We start from the raw sequence: 14,813 nt of genomic DNA, 5'->3' as shown, positions 1-14,813 counted from the left end.
GTGTAATGTGCAGCAGGTGCCTGATATGTCGTAATATTCTCAAGTTTCGTCACTGGTGCTATATGTTAGATACTGCTTCCTGATAATAACCTAGCACAATATACAAAATTACAATGATAACATTCCCAGCTTGCAAACAGCCATATCCCTCAGATAAACCTTTGCTGTTATCTCCAAAGGTAACCATGGGGCCAGCTTTCTCAACCACATTTGATAGCAGGGCTCTATCTCCGGTCATATGTCTTGATGATCCACTGTCAAGAATCCACACTACCGGTTATACTTGTTTAATGCCCTGCACTACAAATGGATTAGACCTTCTTCGGAACCCAAACTTGGTTGGGCCCGGCATACTTGTAGAACTGTCCTTTGTCAGACAAAACAACATTTTTAATTTTAACGATCTCAACATTCTCAATGACTGAACATTTGACCTTGTAAACAGCCTTAACAAATTTCTGTTTAAGCTTAGGCACAAATGTTTCCTTTCTAGCCTTAGAAGGACTAGCAGTCTTAGACCTATCATGCTTCTTGTTATTCACATGCTGACGAGGAGTAGTCTTATCATTAGACACATGCTTACCATTAAAATAAGCATACATCATATTAAAAGCACAAGACATACAATTAGCAACACCACATGCTTTATGAGAGTGATTAACAGCAGGCAATTTATGCATGGTAGACATGGCATTATTGTTATCCAACTCATGTGTGTCTGAGTTAGTCTTAGTTGCTTTCACAACTTTGACTGGAACTTTCGACTCACTTGACTTGGAAACAATCTTCTCATAAGCATGATCCTCAGCACGTATTTCTTCTTGAATAACAGAAGAGGTCGCATCAAATGGTTCAGCAATTGATGCTTTATAGAGGGGTTCATCAACACCCTTAAGCACATGTGGTACTTCCCTCCCTTTAGCACATACATGAGGAGGGGAGTTTATGCCTAATTCTCCAATAGCAGCATTGTAATCATAACCTATTCCAGATGTTTGATTAACAGCTTGCTTACTGTAGAACTCTTTAGCCTTCGAACAAGAATTGAAGTAGGCTCTAACCTTAGTCTCAAGACCGGTGATCTTGTCTTTGAGAATAGTTTCGAGTTTTCTATAACAGTCAACTCTATTCTCTAGAAAAGATACCTGTTCTTTTAATTTGTCTTGATTAATGTGCACAAGTCTTAATTCATTGACCTCTTTCTCAAGGTCTGTGATCTGTAAACTTAACAGTTCATTATCACGACGTGCACAATCTAAGTTACCTCTTAGATGATAAACCATTTCAGCATCAGAAAGTTTTACCTCTATTCTTGACGATGAAGCTTTTCCATCAATAGCCATAAGAGCAAGATTTCCTTCATCTTCATCTTCACTGTCAGTATCATCCCAGCTTCTTCCCTTTGCCAGATAAGCCCTTTCAGAGTTCTTTCTTACTTGCTTTGGCTTTCTACATTCTGTGGCAAAGTGTCCCAACTCATTGCAGTTATAGCATCTAATGGTGCTCCGATCAACCATCCCTGTTTTGTATCCACCACTGCTGGTGTTAGAGGATGAAGATCCACCTTTCTGGAATTTGTTGTAGTTGGACTTGTACTTCAGCTTGGGATTCCTCTTGAATCTGACATGGGAGAATCTCTTGACAATTTGGGCCATTGACTCGTCTTCCAATTGCTCCAGCTCTTCCAAGGAATAAAAATCATCACTTGATTGATTTGTAGTAGGAGGATCATATTCTGCTACTAACTCATTTTCCTCACCCTTGGAAAACTGTACCATTCTCTCCGACTGTTGAGATTGCTGTTGTTGTTGACCTTCAGCTACAAGTGCAGTAGATGTGCTGACCATTCTATCCTTCCCGTAGACTTCCTTCTGTTGAATCTGCTCCAACTCATAGGTTTTTAACACTCCATAGAGCCTGTCCAAAGAAATCTCACTCAGATTTCTAGCTTCTCTAATGGCAGTGATTCTATGTTCAAGATGAGCTGGCAGTGTTAAAAGGAACTTTTTGTTGACCTCCCTGATTGAATAAAACTTTCCATTGATGTTCAGGTTGTTGATCAACGCATTGTACCTCTCAAACACTTCAGTAATTCCTTCTCCTGGATTTGATTTGAAATGTTCATATTCAGAGGTTAGGATTTCCAACTTGTTCTCCCTAACTTCCTCTGTGCCTTCATTAATTACCTCAATAGTTTCCCACATGTGTTTAGCATTTTTACAGTTCATCACATGTCTGTTCATTAGGGGATCAAGGGAATCAATTAATATTAATTGAAGGCTGGCATCCAAGGAGAATTCTTCCTTCTCAGCAGGAGTAAAATCTTCAGGATCTTTTGGATAGGTTCTAGCTTCAGTAGTCACCACACCATTTATTATTACCTCCGGTTCAATAACCATCGGAGTTTTTATGCCCTTCTTTAACAAGTTTGAATATTTGGGATTAGCAACTTGTAAAAATAAGAGCATCTTCTTCTTCCACATAATATAATTCTCATTATCAAATTGTGGAATTTTAACGGTTCCAACTTTATGTGAAGTCATTATGAATTTTTGAACAAATAAAAATTCAAGGAGTTGAAAAATCACAAAAGTCTAGGATCTTGATTTGTTCGTTAATCAGAAGGCTCTGATACCAATTGTTGGGTCCCAATGTGTTTGTAGAAGGGGGGTTGAATACAAACGTTACCAAATAATCGAATAAAATGCGGAATAAAAAATGTGAAACAAAATTCAAGTTAAATAAAAATATTATTAAACTTGAAATGTGTTACAACAACTGTATCGATTACAAGGTATTAATCTCAAATCAATTATCACAAATCTAGAATAAATTCGACATGAACTTTTTCTATTTTTGCAATAATTAGAATCAAATGCTAAACGCGATTTGAGATTAAGTTCTAGGGATTTTAATCCGCTAGATTGATACACAAGAACAAGATAAATAATTCTAGTGGTTTGGATTTAACATTAACAAACTAGAATTTGATCTTGAATTTCTGCAGAGAAGAATGATATTTTTCAAGGCGGCTGCTCTCTTTTGTTCTTGTATTTTGATTGAGATTAAAAAACAATTGCTGCTTCTCTGCTTCTATTTAAACAATCAGCTGAGTTAATTGAATTGGAATGACAATCCTTTAAGCTTGTATGACTTTCGGTAGGACAATTGAATGAACTAGCAAGACAATCTGAATGAACTAGCAAGACAATCAGAATGAACTAGCAAGACAATCTGAATGAACTAGCAAGACAATCAGAATGAACTAGCAAGACAATCACCCTCCTAGAGTGACTTTCGGTGTAACAATTGAATTTGGCCTAGCATGACAATCGGTATGACAATCCTGATTGTCATGCTAGTTCATTTTCAATTGTTTTGCTGATTTAAAGCTTAAATTTAATCCAATTAAACTTCTGAAAATTCCTAAAATTCCTAGAATTAATTCAGAATTAATTAATCAATTAATTCAATTAATAAATAAATTATTCTTCGCAGATATAATTTATTTTCTTAATTAAATTAGATGACTCAATTAATTAATAGAGAATTAATTCTAGTCTTGAGCAGCAACCATTCTTCTGCAAATCTTCTGAAAATCACTGAAAATTATGAATCAATTCCACCACTTCAACGTTGACACTCGATGTACTGTCTGGTTCATGAGTGACTAACTTCCGTGACGTTTCTTCATGTCTTGACTCTGACACTTTGATTTTCTTCAGATTAAATCCTTGTAATTAATGATACTCTGACGAGATCTCTGTCACTTGATTAAATCCACAATCTTGACTTATATCACTGAGGCATGATCAATTTCTTGAACTTCTTCCAGTGAATTAATTCCTCAAGTCTGTAGATGAACCTTGTCTCTGAATCCTTTGACAGATATTACTTTGCGAGATCTCTCTGACGGTCGATCCACTATTTACTTATTACATTCTTATTTGAGTTGAGTTGAATCCTCGAATATACAAATAGGTCTATGACATATGACTTACAGGATGTCTGAGGGATCATCTGTGAATGACCATGTACTTAAGATGATCAATTTGATTGAACGTCTTGGACAACTTGGTTTTGCCATGGATGGGGAGCTGAGCCAAGACTTGGTCTTGCAATCGCTTCCGAGTTCGTTCTCGCAGTTTGTTGTGAACTTTCATATGAATAAGTTGGATGTCAGCCTGCCTGAACTCCACAACATGTTGAAGACTGCGGAATCGAATTTTCCCTTAAGAAGAGTTCTGTTCTTCTAATTGGTGAAAGTTCCAATCCTAAGAAAAGGAAGAGGAACTCTTCCAAGAAGAAGAAAGTAGGTGAGAAAATGCCGGTTCCACCAAAAGCTGAAGACCCCAAGAGCAAAGTTGTTTGCTTTCACTGTAACAAGGTGGGGCACTGGAAGAGGAACTGCAAGGTTTACCTTGCAGAATTGAAGAAGAAGGGTAGTGAGACTACCACTTCTGATTCAGGTATGTTCATGATAGAAGTGAATATGTCATTTCTACTTGGGTATTAGATACCGCCTGTGGTTCTCAAATCTGCAATTTGTTGCAGGGACCAAGGAGAAGTAGGACTCTTGAGGAAGAGAAGGTGATTCTACTAATGGGAAATGGAGCAAGAGTTGCTGCTGAAGATGTAGAATCATTTCATTTACATAGGCCTACGGGCAAGACTATTGTTTGAAATAATTGTTATTTTGTTCCCTCGATTGTGAGGAATATTATTCCCATGTTAGACATGGGTGGATTTTTCATTTATTATTGAGAATAATGAATGTTCTATTCTTAGAGATAATATTCTTTATGGACGTGGTACTTTAAATAATGGTCTGTATATATGTGACATAATTTACTTCAGATTGAACAAACTAATAAAAGAAAAGGGATGATGAAAATCTCACTTTATAGTGGCACTGCAGTCTCCATTTAGTGGACATGGAGAGAGGGCTGCAGATTTGCTAGGAATGGTACACACAGATGTATGTGGACCAATGTCTAAGCAAGCCATGGGTGGATTTTCATACTTCATTACTTTCATAGATGATAGATCTGGATTCGGATATGTGTTTGATGAAACACAAGTCTGAGGCCTTTGAAAAGTTCAAAGAATATAAGTATGAAGTGGAGAAATAACCAAACATATTATAACTCTTCGATCAGATCGAGGTGGTGAATACTTTAATGGAGTGTTTCTAGATTATCTCAAAGTAAATGGTATAGTCTCCCAATGGACTCCTCCAGATTGGTATCTGAAAGGAGAAATCGAACTTTGTTAGACATAGTTCGGTCCATGATGAGCTATGCAAATCTTCCAGTATTCCCATGGGGTTATGCATTGGAAACCTCAGCATATTTACTGAATAAGGTGCCTTCCAAAATCTGTTCCTCAAACTCCGTATGAGATATGGAAAGTAAGGAAACCGAGTCTTAAACACGTTAAGATTTGGGGATGTCTAGCTTATGTCAAGAAAGTTGACCCAGATAAGCTGGAATATCGATCCGTAAAATGTAGTTTTGTGGGATATCCTAAAGAGACTTTAGGGTATTACTTTTACACCGATCATCGGGTGTTTGTCTCCAGACATGCTACCTTCTTGGAAAAGGAGTTTATCCTTGAAGGAAACAGTGGGAGCAAAATTGAACTTGATGAAGTTCAAGAAGCACAAACTACTACGGATCCAGTGGAAACACCTGTTTAGACTGAACAACCTTTTGTGGAACAGCCCATTCATAGGTCAGGGAGAGTGTCTCGCCAACCTGAGAGGTAATATGGCCTTGTCATTGAGAATGACAATGAGTTGTCGATCATTAATGATGACGACCCTGTGACCTATAATGAGGCTATGAGTAGTGTTGACTCAGAGAAATGGCATAGTGCCATGAAATCCAGAATGGAATCTATGTATACGGTATACAAAAGATAGATTATAGAAGATGGCCAGGTGGAGACCTTTAAGGCCAGGCTTTTGGGAAAAGGATTCAAACAAAGGCAATGGATTGACTTTGATGAAACCTTTTACATGTAGCCCTGTTAAAATCAGTTCGGATTTTGCTTGCGAATGCTGCTTACTACGACTATGTGATCTTGGAAATAGGCAGATGGTTTTCTTTCCAAGGGAAATGAAAACCTAGTGTGTAAGCTGCTGCGAACCATATGTGGTTTAAAGAAAGCTTTTCGAAAGATGGAACATTCATTTTGATGAGACAATCAAAGAGTTTGATTTTATCAAAAAAACATAGATGAACCATGCGTCTACAAAAGGGTTAGTGGGAGCGCGGTAACATTTCTTGTATTGTATTGAATTAGAGTTGACACACATAACAACATAGCAGACCCACTCACAAAGCTACTTTTTGAAAGTCACTTTGATCGTCATGAAGATGAGATGGGTATTAGATACCAGAGTGATTGGCTTTAGTACAAGTGGGAGATTGAAAGGAATATGTCCTAAGTCCAATCATGTATTAGGATTTAGGAATAACTTTTATGTAATCTGTTTTGATTTCATTGATATTAATAAAAGACTTGTTTTGTTTTTATTACGGGCTTTATCTATTTAAGTGTTTAAATAAGATATACCATAGTTTAGAGTAAAGCTTTTTATGGATTATGATGAGATCATAATAGTGAGACCTAAAAAGATGATAACTCTAAACTTAAATAGTTCCTGGTCATAGGATTACTAACTGGTAATTAATAATCTGCAAAGATCGGTACATACTATGCTTGCTTCATTATGAAGGATGTCTGTTCTCAGAGACATTTGTGTGGTGACACTATAGCTAGTATGTAGGTGCTTATTATAGAATAAGTTCACTGAACATGACTCGCACAGCTGAACAACTGATGGAGTTCACTCACGTGTCAGCAGTTGTTCACATAGTGATAGTTGTACAGGTATCCTTAGACTTGAGGTCATCATAGTCATCTTGTGTACACTGAACTATGCTTTGGTTTAGTTCTTAGTCTCCAGGGACAATTATTAGGGCTCTTCTGGGTATAGGAATTTGTACACGAAGATAGTGTATGATCAATAAAGGATCTACCCCTTCCAGTGAAGGAAGCGAATGTTCAAGGCTGATCCACTTATGCTAGTTCAGGAATCTCTGGCCAGAGTGAATGAAATTAGAAAGGAGTTTCTAATTTGCATAGAACTACGCATAGTAAATGGTAAGCAAGTGATTAAATTAGATAGGCTTGACACGAGATCCATGCCTTGTATTTAATCGGGACATTGTAGGGTAGAAGGAGTTTATTGTACGGTAACTATTCACTGATAGGTTCTTGGTATTCTGAGCAGTGAATTCATATTATCCGGATAGTCGCGATATGTTGAGAAGCATCACTCACGATGTAGAATAAATGTGATTAATTAATTAATCATATTTAATAAATTAGAGAATTTATATAAATAGTGATAAAATAGTTTTATTATTATTTATTTCTACTACCGGCTTAATAATGAACCTACAGGGTCACACCATAAAAAGAGAATGATTTATTGGTGGAGGAATTAATTAATAATGGCTAATAATTATTTATTTGTGAAATAAATAATTATTTGGCAAATTTAATAATTGATTAAATGAGATTTAATTGATTATAAATTAATTAAGAAAAGTTCTTAATATTATTAATTAAGGATTTAATTTTTGGAAATTAAATCAAGAGAGAGAATTATTTCTAAAGTGTTTAGAAAAAGGATTAATGATTAAAAGGTGTTTTAATTATTAATGAGAATAATAAATGGGATAATAATAATAATATTTATGGGAAAATTTCAGCTAAAAATTTTGCCTATAAATACACTATTATAGACCCTAATTTTATTCCAACCTCGAAACCCGAAAACCCAAAAAGTTTGGAAAACTCAATTCTCTCCACCTCCTTCCTCCTCCTTAACATCGTTTTCTTGGTGGATACCGGTGGAGTGCTTCACACTTGAGGAGCAACTGCTAAGGATCTCTGATCGTTGTCTCCGAATTATTTTTAAAGGTTAGATTCGATCCCTCGAATTTTTATTCACGATTTATATGCTTTTCATTTGGATTTTGTATGTGTAAAACTGTTTTGCCATGACCCCGCTGCGTTTAAAATCCAACAGTTAATGAGTGTTGCATTCTGAGTAAAATAAGCAGTCTGCACAGCTTCAGCCCAGAAATAGGTTGGAAGCTTTGCTTCATCAAGCATTGTACGTGCAGCTTCAATGAGAGTTCTATTCTTCCTTTCAACAACTCCATTTTGCTGTGGAGTTCCAGGAGCAGAGAATTCTTGTTTGATTCTATGGTTTTTGCAGAACTCTTCCATTATCAAATTCTTGAACTCAGTACCATTATCACTTCTTATTATCTTCACTGAGTCTTTGACCAATTTATCCAGTTGCTTGACATGATCAATTAAGAGAGATGCAGTTTCACTTTTTGTGTGCAAGAAATACACCCATGTGTATCTGGTGAACTCATCCACTATGACCATAGCATATTTCTTCTTTGCAATAGACATGACATTTACTAGACCAAATAGATCAACATGTAGAAGGTGATAAGGCTCAAGAATTGATGATTCAGTCTTGCTCTTGAATGAGGATTTCCTTTGTTTAGCCTTCTGACAAGAATCACAAAGGCCATCAGGAGCAAATACTGACTTTGGCAGTCCTCTCACAAGCTCTTTCTTGACTAGTTCATTTATATTGTTGAAATTTAAATGAGAGAGTTTCTTGTGTCAATTCCAGCTTTCTTCAATTGATGCTCTACTCATCAGACAGATCGCAGAACCATCAGTACTTGTTGAAAGCTTGGCTTCATAAATGTTACCACGCCTGTATCCTTTCAGAACAACTTTGCCTGTAGATTTACTTACAACTTTACAGTGTTCTTCAAAGAAATCCACATGATAACCTCTGTCACAGATTTGACTGACACTCAGCAGATTGTGTTTAAGTCCTGAGACCAGAGCTACTTCTTTAATGATGACATTCCCAAGATTGATATTGCCATATCCCAATGTTTTTCCAATATTGCCATCTCCATAAGAAACACTTGGGTCAGCCTTCTCCACAAAGTCTGATAGCAGGGCTTTATTTCCAGTCATATGTCCTAAATATCCACTGTCCAGAACTAGGATGTTTTTCCTGTTGCCCTGCAATCACAAAAACCACTAATTATTAGTTTTAAGGACCCAGACATGCTTGGATCCTTTGGCCTTATTAAGTCTGTTAACATATGCAGCGGATTTAGCATCAGAGTTTATGTTAACATTTTTCTTATCAGAATTTACACTATCAGACTTTGAATCAGAATTTATACTAGAAGGAACAATGGTAACTTTCTTTAAAGAAGGTTTTATTTGATAATAATCATAGTACAAACTATGATATTCCTTACAAGTATAAATGGAATGCCATAAACAACCACAATGAAAATAAGGATTTTGTGGCTTATATCTAACAGACTGACTCTTAACTCCTGACTTTGAAGGTAAGGGGTTTATGTTCTTATTCTTCCTGCAAAAAGAAGCCAGATGGTTAGAACTTCCACAGTTATGACACGTTTTCCTAGGAGCTTCAGGAACAGGCTTATAATCATTGCTTGTATTCACACCTTCCTTTCCATTCCTATTTTTCCTAGGTGATTTTATCTTGTTTGCATTCTTAACATCTTTCAGCTTATGCTTAAGCTGCTTCTTAGTCATTAAGCCTACATTTACTTCAGTTGTCTTTTCCTGTTTTAGTTTGTCAGAAGTTAATTCCTTTTAAACTTCTGATTTCTCATTATCAGACTTTACAGCTACAAACCTAACAGGTTTTAACTTTGGCTTTTGTTTAACAACTACAGGCTTAATATCTACAGTTCCTTTATCATTCTTATCCTCTCCATAACCTAAGCCTTCTTTCCAGTTTTCACTACTTAACAAATTCTGAGTTGTTCTGCCAGAGTTAGTCCGTGTCTTGATAATCTCTCTTTCCTTTTCTAACTCAGCTTTTAGAGATTCATTTATTTTAAGCACTTCATCCCTAACATAGAAAGCATCATCTCTATCTTTCTAAGTTTGATGGAACTTGGCTAACTCTTTTTCTAAATAATCATTCCTCTTTTTGCAAGCAAGATTTTCAGAAGTTAATCTTTCACATGTTAAAGTTTGATCTCTATAACTAATTAACATGGTTTTAAGATATCTTCTCAACTCATTAATATCATCAGTATGAAAGGCATAAGTAGTTTGAGGTACCTTTAATTCAGCAGCTTCAGAACTGCTTTCAGCACTTGCCTTATCAGCATTTGCCATCAAGGCATTATTCTCCTCACTTTCAGAATCTAAGATGTCTGTCCAGCTTTTCTTCTTTGTGACAAGAGCCTTGCCTTTGTCACTCTTCACTTTCTTGCAATCAGGAGATATGTGGCCTTTCTCACCATAGTTGTAGCATTTGACATTTGTATAATCTCCTCTGTCAGACTTTCCTCCTCTGCCCTCAGATTTTCTAAAATTCTTCTTATCAGAACTTGTGCCTTTCCTGGAAAACTTCCTTCCCTTCCTGAACTTCCTGTATGCAATCTTTGTGATTCCTTTCACCATAAGAGCACACAGCTTTATCATCTCTTCATCAGCATCCGTCTCAGGCAAGCTTTCAGACAGGCAAGCTTTCAGATTCTGAGTCATCATCACTTTCAGAACTTGATGACTCAGTATCAGACTTTGTGAAGAGAGCTTTACCCTTGTCTTTCCTTGAGGTAGCTGTCTTGGGGGATTCTTCTTCAGCCTTAAGAGAAACTGTCCTTGACTTTCCTCCTTTCCTCTTGCTTCTTTGTTCCATCTCAAGTTCATGAGTCTTGAGCATTCCATAAATTTCATCAAGAGTTGTTTCATCAAGATTATAGTTGTCTCTTATTGTTGTTGCCTTCAAATCCCAGCATTCAGGAAGAGCTAACAGGAATTTAAGGTTTGAATCTTCAAGATCATACTCCTTATTAACCAGTGACAAATCATTCAAGAGTTTAACAAATCTATCATATAAATCAGTCAATGACTCATTAGCCTTTAATTCAAATTGTTCATACTCTTGAGTGAGTATTGTCTTCCTGTTCTTCTTAATCGTATATGTTCCCTGACATCTTGTTTCCAAGGCATCTCATATCTCCTTTGCAGTCTTGCAGTTTATTACTCTGTTTGACATTACATTATCAATAGCACTATGTAGTAAGTGTCGTACCTTAGCATCCTTAGCAATTGATGCGATATCTTCAGCAGTGTAATCACTCTTCTCTTTTGGTATAGACTTTGCTGCTTCACCTGCAATTGCAACAGCGAGCTTGGTTGGTTTGTGAGGCCCTTCCTTGATTCTATCAAGATATTCTGGATCTGTAGCTTCCAGAAACATGGTCATCCTCACCTTCCATATGGCATATTCATATGGTCTCAATATGGGAACTCTAATAGTCTCATATCGACTTTGAATTTGTGTCTTTGGAGGTTCTTCAGCTTTGGTGGGCTTAGTTGGAGTTTCTGCTTCAGACATGATTGTGTTTGGATCTTAAACTGTTTGTGTGTTAACAGATAGGCTCTGATACCACTTGTTAGGTCACACACACACTGTAGAGGGGGGTGAATATAGTGTATAGCACAATCAAATCGAACTTTAATTACTCAAGTAACAGAAAACAAACTTTATTGAAACAATAAACTCTGTTACAGTATGGAACTGTTCTCTCTCAGTGATGAACAAATATCACGAGAGCTGTTAGGGTTACAACGAATAATCTTCTCGATTGTGATAACACTTATAGTGTAAACCCTATGTCTGTGTTTATATACTACACAGTTACACGATAATCGCTAATTGATATGGAACTTAATTCTGCTTCCTAAATTATATCAATCAGATATCTTTTCTTCCAAGTATTCTATTCTTCATAGAATTCCTTCTTCATGCATATCTCTTCTTATGTTTGTCTCGATCTTCTTTCCTTTAACCAGCTGCCTTCCTTATCTGAACGTCCTTCAGTACTTAAGTTCTGATATCCATCTTCTGATGATTATCTCCTGATAATATAAGTACTGATATCCTTAAGTCCTGACTTCCAGTAAGTACTGATTTATCCTGTTTAAGTAAGATCTAAAAACTAAACATAAAACACATTAGCCATGACATTATCAAATATATCTAACAATGTATAGGTAATGTAGACCATAATTTTTAATGAGATTTGGATATAGATAAATCATGCTGAATTATGTGAGTATGTGACTACTTGTTATGTGTAAAGTAAATGAGTATTCGAAGGTGTAAAATGTAACACCCCCAGATCCGGGGTCGGGGATCCGGGTCGTTGATAAGTGGCATTTTATACCACTTAGAGTGTCTCATAACAGCTTAAATTGGTGTCCTGAACTCGAGTATTTTGTGTATATGACGCGTTTTCTAGTGTTTTTGTATTGCAGGGTATAACATGCTTTGATAGGTGGTTTTCATCGAATAAAGCTTAAGGAAGTGCTTGGAATCAGTCTAGGCGTGATGAGCGAAGAAATCAGCAAAAACAGAAGCGATTAAAAGAATTTTCCAGAAAGGTTGCAGGCGCCCGCCTGTTGGTAGCAGGCGACCGCCTGTTGGTAGCAGACGACCGCCTGATAGTAGGCGCCCGCGTGGAGGATGCAGGCGGCCGCCTGTGTGCGGAATTTCAGATTCTGGATTTTATTAATTCGAGTCCAATTGGGCTTCTGTTAGCGCTGGTTCTCTTGGGTTATTATATAAACCTTATGGGAAGACGTTTTTTTAGGAAGAGCAAGGGCAAGCAGATTGAGAAGACCGTTTTAGCACGCAACAACGAAGAAGAGGAAGAATACATTTATCTTGTGATTCTTTTAATTCGTTGTAACAGTGGATGCTAGTTTTCTTTATGTTTTGAACCTTAATACTCTTGTGATGTACTTCATTATTTATTAAGTATTTTTAGTCTTAATATTGTTGTCTTATTATCATGCTTTCATATGAACCCATGGTGATGATGAGTTCCATTATTGGCTAATCGTGATCATGGGATCCTAGCGGATTTACTATGGATTTTGTTAGTTAATTGTTTAATACCTTGGTATGTGGTGATTGTATGATATCTAGCATAGGTTGTGCTTATTCGTCTTATGTGTTTCGCGAACATGTAAGATAGCCTGTTAATCTCTTGTGAAGTGACAGTGAATCTTGAGATTTAGAACTTGCCATGCTAGCATAGGTTGATGTATTGTATGCATGATTAGTGGGTAACTCTAACCGTTTTACTTGCCCTGTGTAATCATCATGAATAACTTGCGCTTAAATAGTTATGTTGTCAAATTCTCTAGACATATAGGGTCTGAACATAATTGATGCCTATTCAACTTCTATCTTAATTGTGGATGCTTGGTAGAATGGTATTCGTACAACAAAAGTTGGCGTTTATCAGTTTCGTGTTGTTCGATTAATATCATCACCATTACATGCTAAGGTTAACGACAATAAATATTGAATGAAGTAGTAATGAAGTCAGGATCTCATGTGTGTTTAATATTGTTAATTCAAGTGTTTAATTCTCATAGTTAATATTAGTTAATCAACCTTAATTGTTATTGTCTTGACATTGAAGAATAATCATACATTAGTGAGTAAGTATTAATTAAATATAATTAATCAGAGTCTATGTGGGAACGAACTAGAAATCATTTTATATTACTTGCGAACGCGTATACTTGCGTGAATTTTTTAGCCCATGCTTTGTGCCTAACAAGTTTTTGGCGTTAATTTGTTTAGTTTATGTACTTGCCATTAGTGGTCATTAGGATTCATTGATTAAGATTAGTTACTTACTGCTTCCGGTTGTGTTTCAGGTACTCTAGCTAGCGTTTATGCAAACACGTTCTCGCACTCGCAAGAGAAATCTAGATACGGCTGAGGAGACAGATACAGTTCTTGACTTTCCGGAGAAGATAGTTTTTGAAGATTCGGATAAAGAGATTGAAAAGAAAGAACCTGAAATAATGGGTGATCATCTAGCTCAAGCTGATCCAGCTCTTATGGACATTTCTCGGCCTAAAATTGATGACATTCAGTCAAGCATCATTCATCCGGCTATTCAGGCCAATAATTTTGAAATCAAGTCGGGCACTATTCAGATGGTGCAGAATTCTGTTTCTTTTGGAGGTGCTGCGACTGAATATCCCAACATGCATATCAGGAATTTTATCGAGATCTGTAGTACTTTCAAATATAACGGTGTCACTGATGAGGCTATCAAGCTGAGGCTTTTCCCATTCTCTCTGAGGGATAAAGCTAAGGACTGGTTACATTCTTTACCAGCTGGGTCCATCACTACTTGGGAAGATCTTGCGCAAAATTTTCTGGTGAAGTTCTATTTGATGGCCAAAACTGCGGCTATGAGGAGTGCTCTTACTCAGTTTGCGCAGCAACAAGGAGAATCTATGTGCGAGGCTTGGGAGCGCTACAAGGAGATGTTGAGAAAGTGTCCACATCATGGTATACCTGACTGGATGGTGATCACTGGTTTCTACAATGGTTTGGGGGCCCAATCTCGGCCCATGCTCGATACAGCTTCTGGAGGCGCCTTGTGGGCCCAAAGCTATACTGAGGCCTATAATCTCATTGAAACTATGGCTACAAACGAGTATCAAAACTCAACTCAAAGGATGATGCCTGGGAAAGTAGCAGGTATTCTGGAAGTTGATGCAGCTACAGCTATTGCAGCGCAGCTCCAGGCGCTGTCTATAAAGGTCGATTCTTTAGCCAACTATGGAGTAAATCAAATAGCTAGTGGCTGTGAGCTTTGTGCAGG

The 14,813-nt window shown here is 36.9% G+C and overlaps 1 non-coding gene across 1 annotated transcript; it reads right to left on the bottom strand.

Annotated features, from left to right (window-relative positions):
* Positions 1–14,394: 14,394 nt before the first annotated feature.
* On the bottom strand, positions 14,395–14,501 carry LOC141688006 (small nucleolar RNA R71). The gene has a single exon (XR_012561477.1). It is a non-coding gene; the product is annotated as a small nucleolar RNA R71 (small nucleolar RNA).
* Between the last annotated feature and the right edge of the window lie 312 nt (positions 14,502–14,813).

This window comes from Apium graveolens, chromosome 9 (genome assembly GCF_009905375.1).
Source record: "Apium graveolens cultivar Ventura chromosome 9, ASM990537v1, whole genome shotgun sequence".
Classification (NCBI taxonomy): domain Eukaryota; kingdom Viridiplantae; phylum Streptophyta; class Magnoliopsida; order Apiales; family Apiaceae; genus Apium; species Apium graveolens.
The sequence above is the reverse complement of the archived record's forward strand: the minus strand, read 5'-3'. Positions and strand labels throughout refer to the sequence as shown.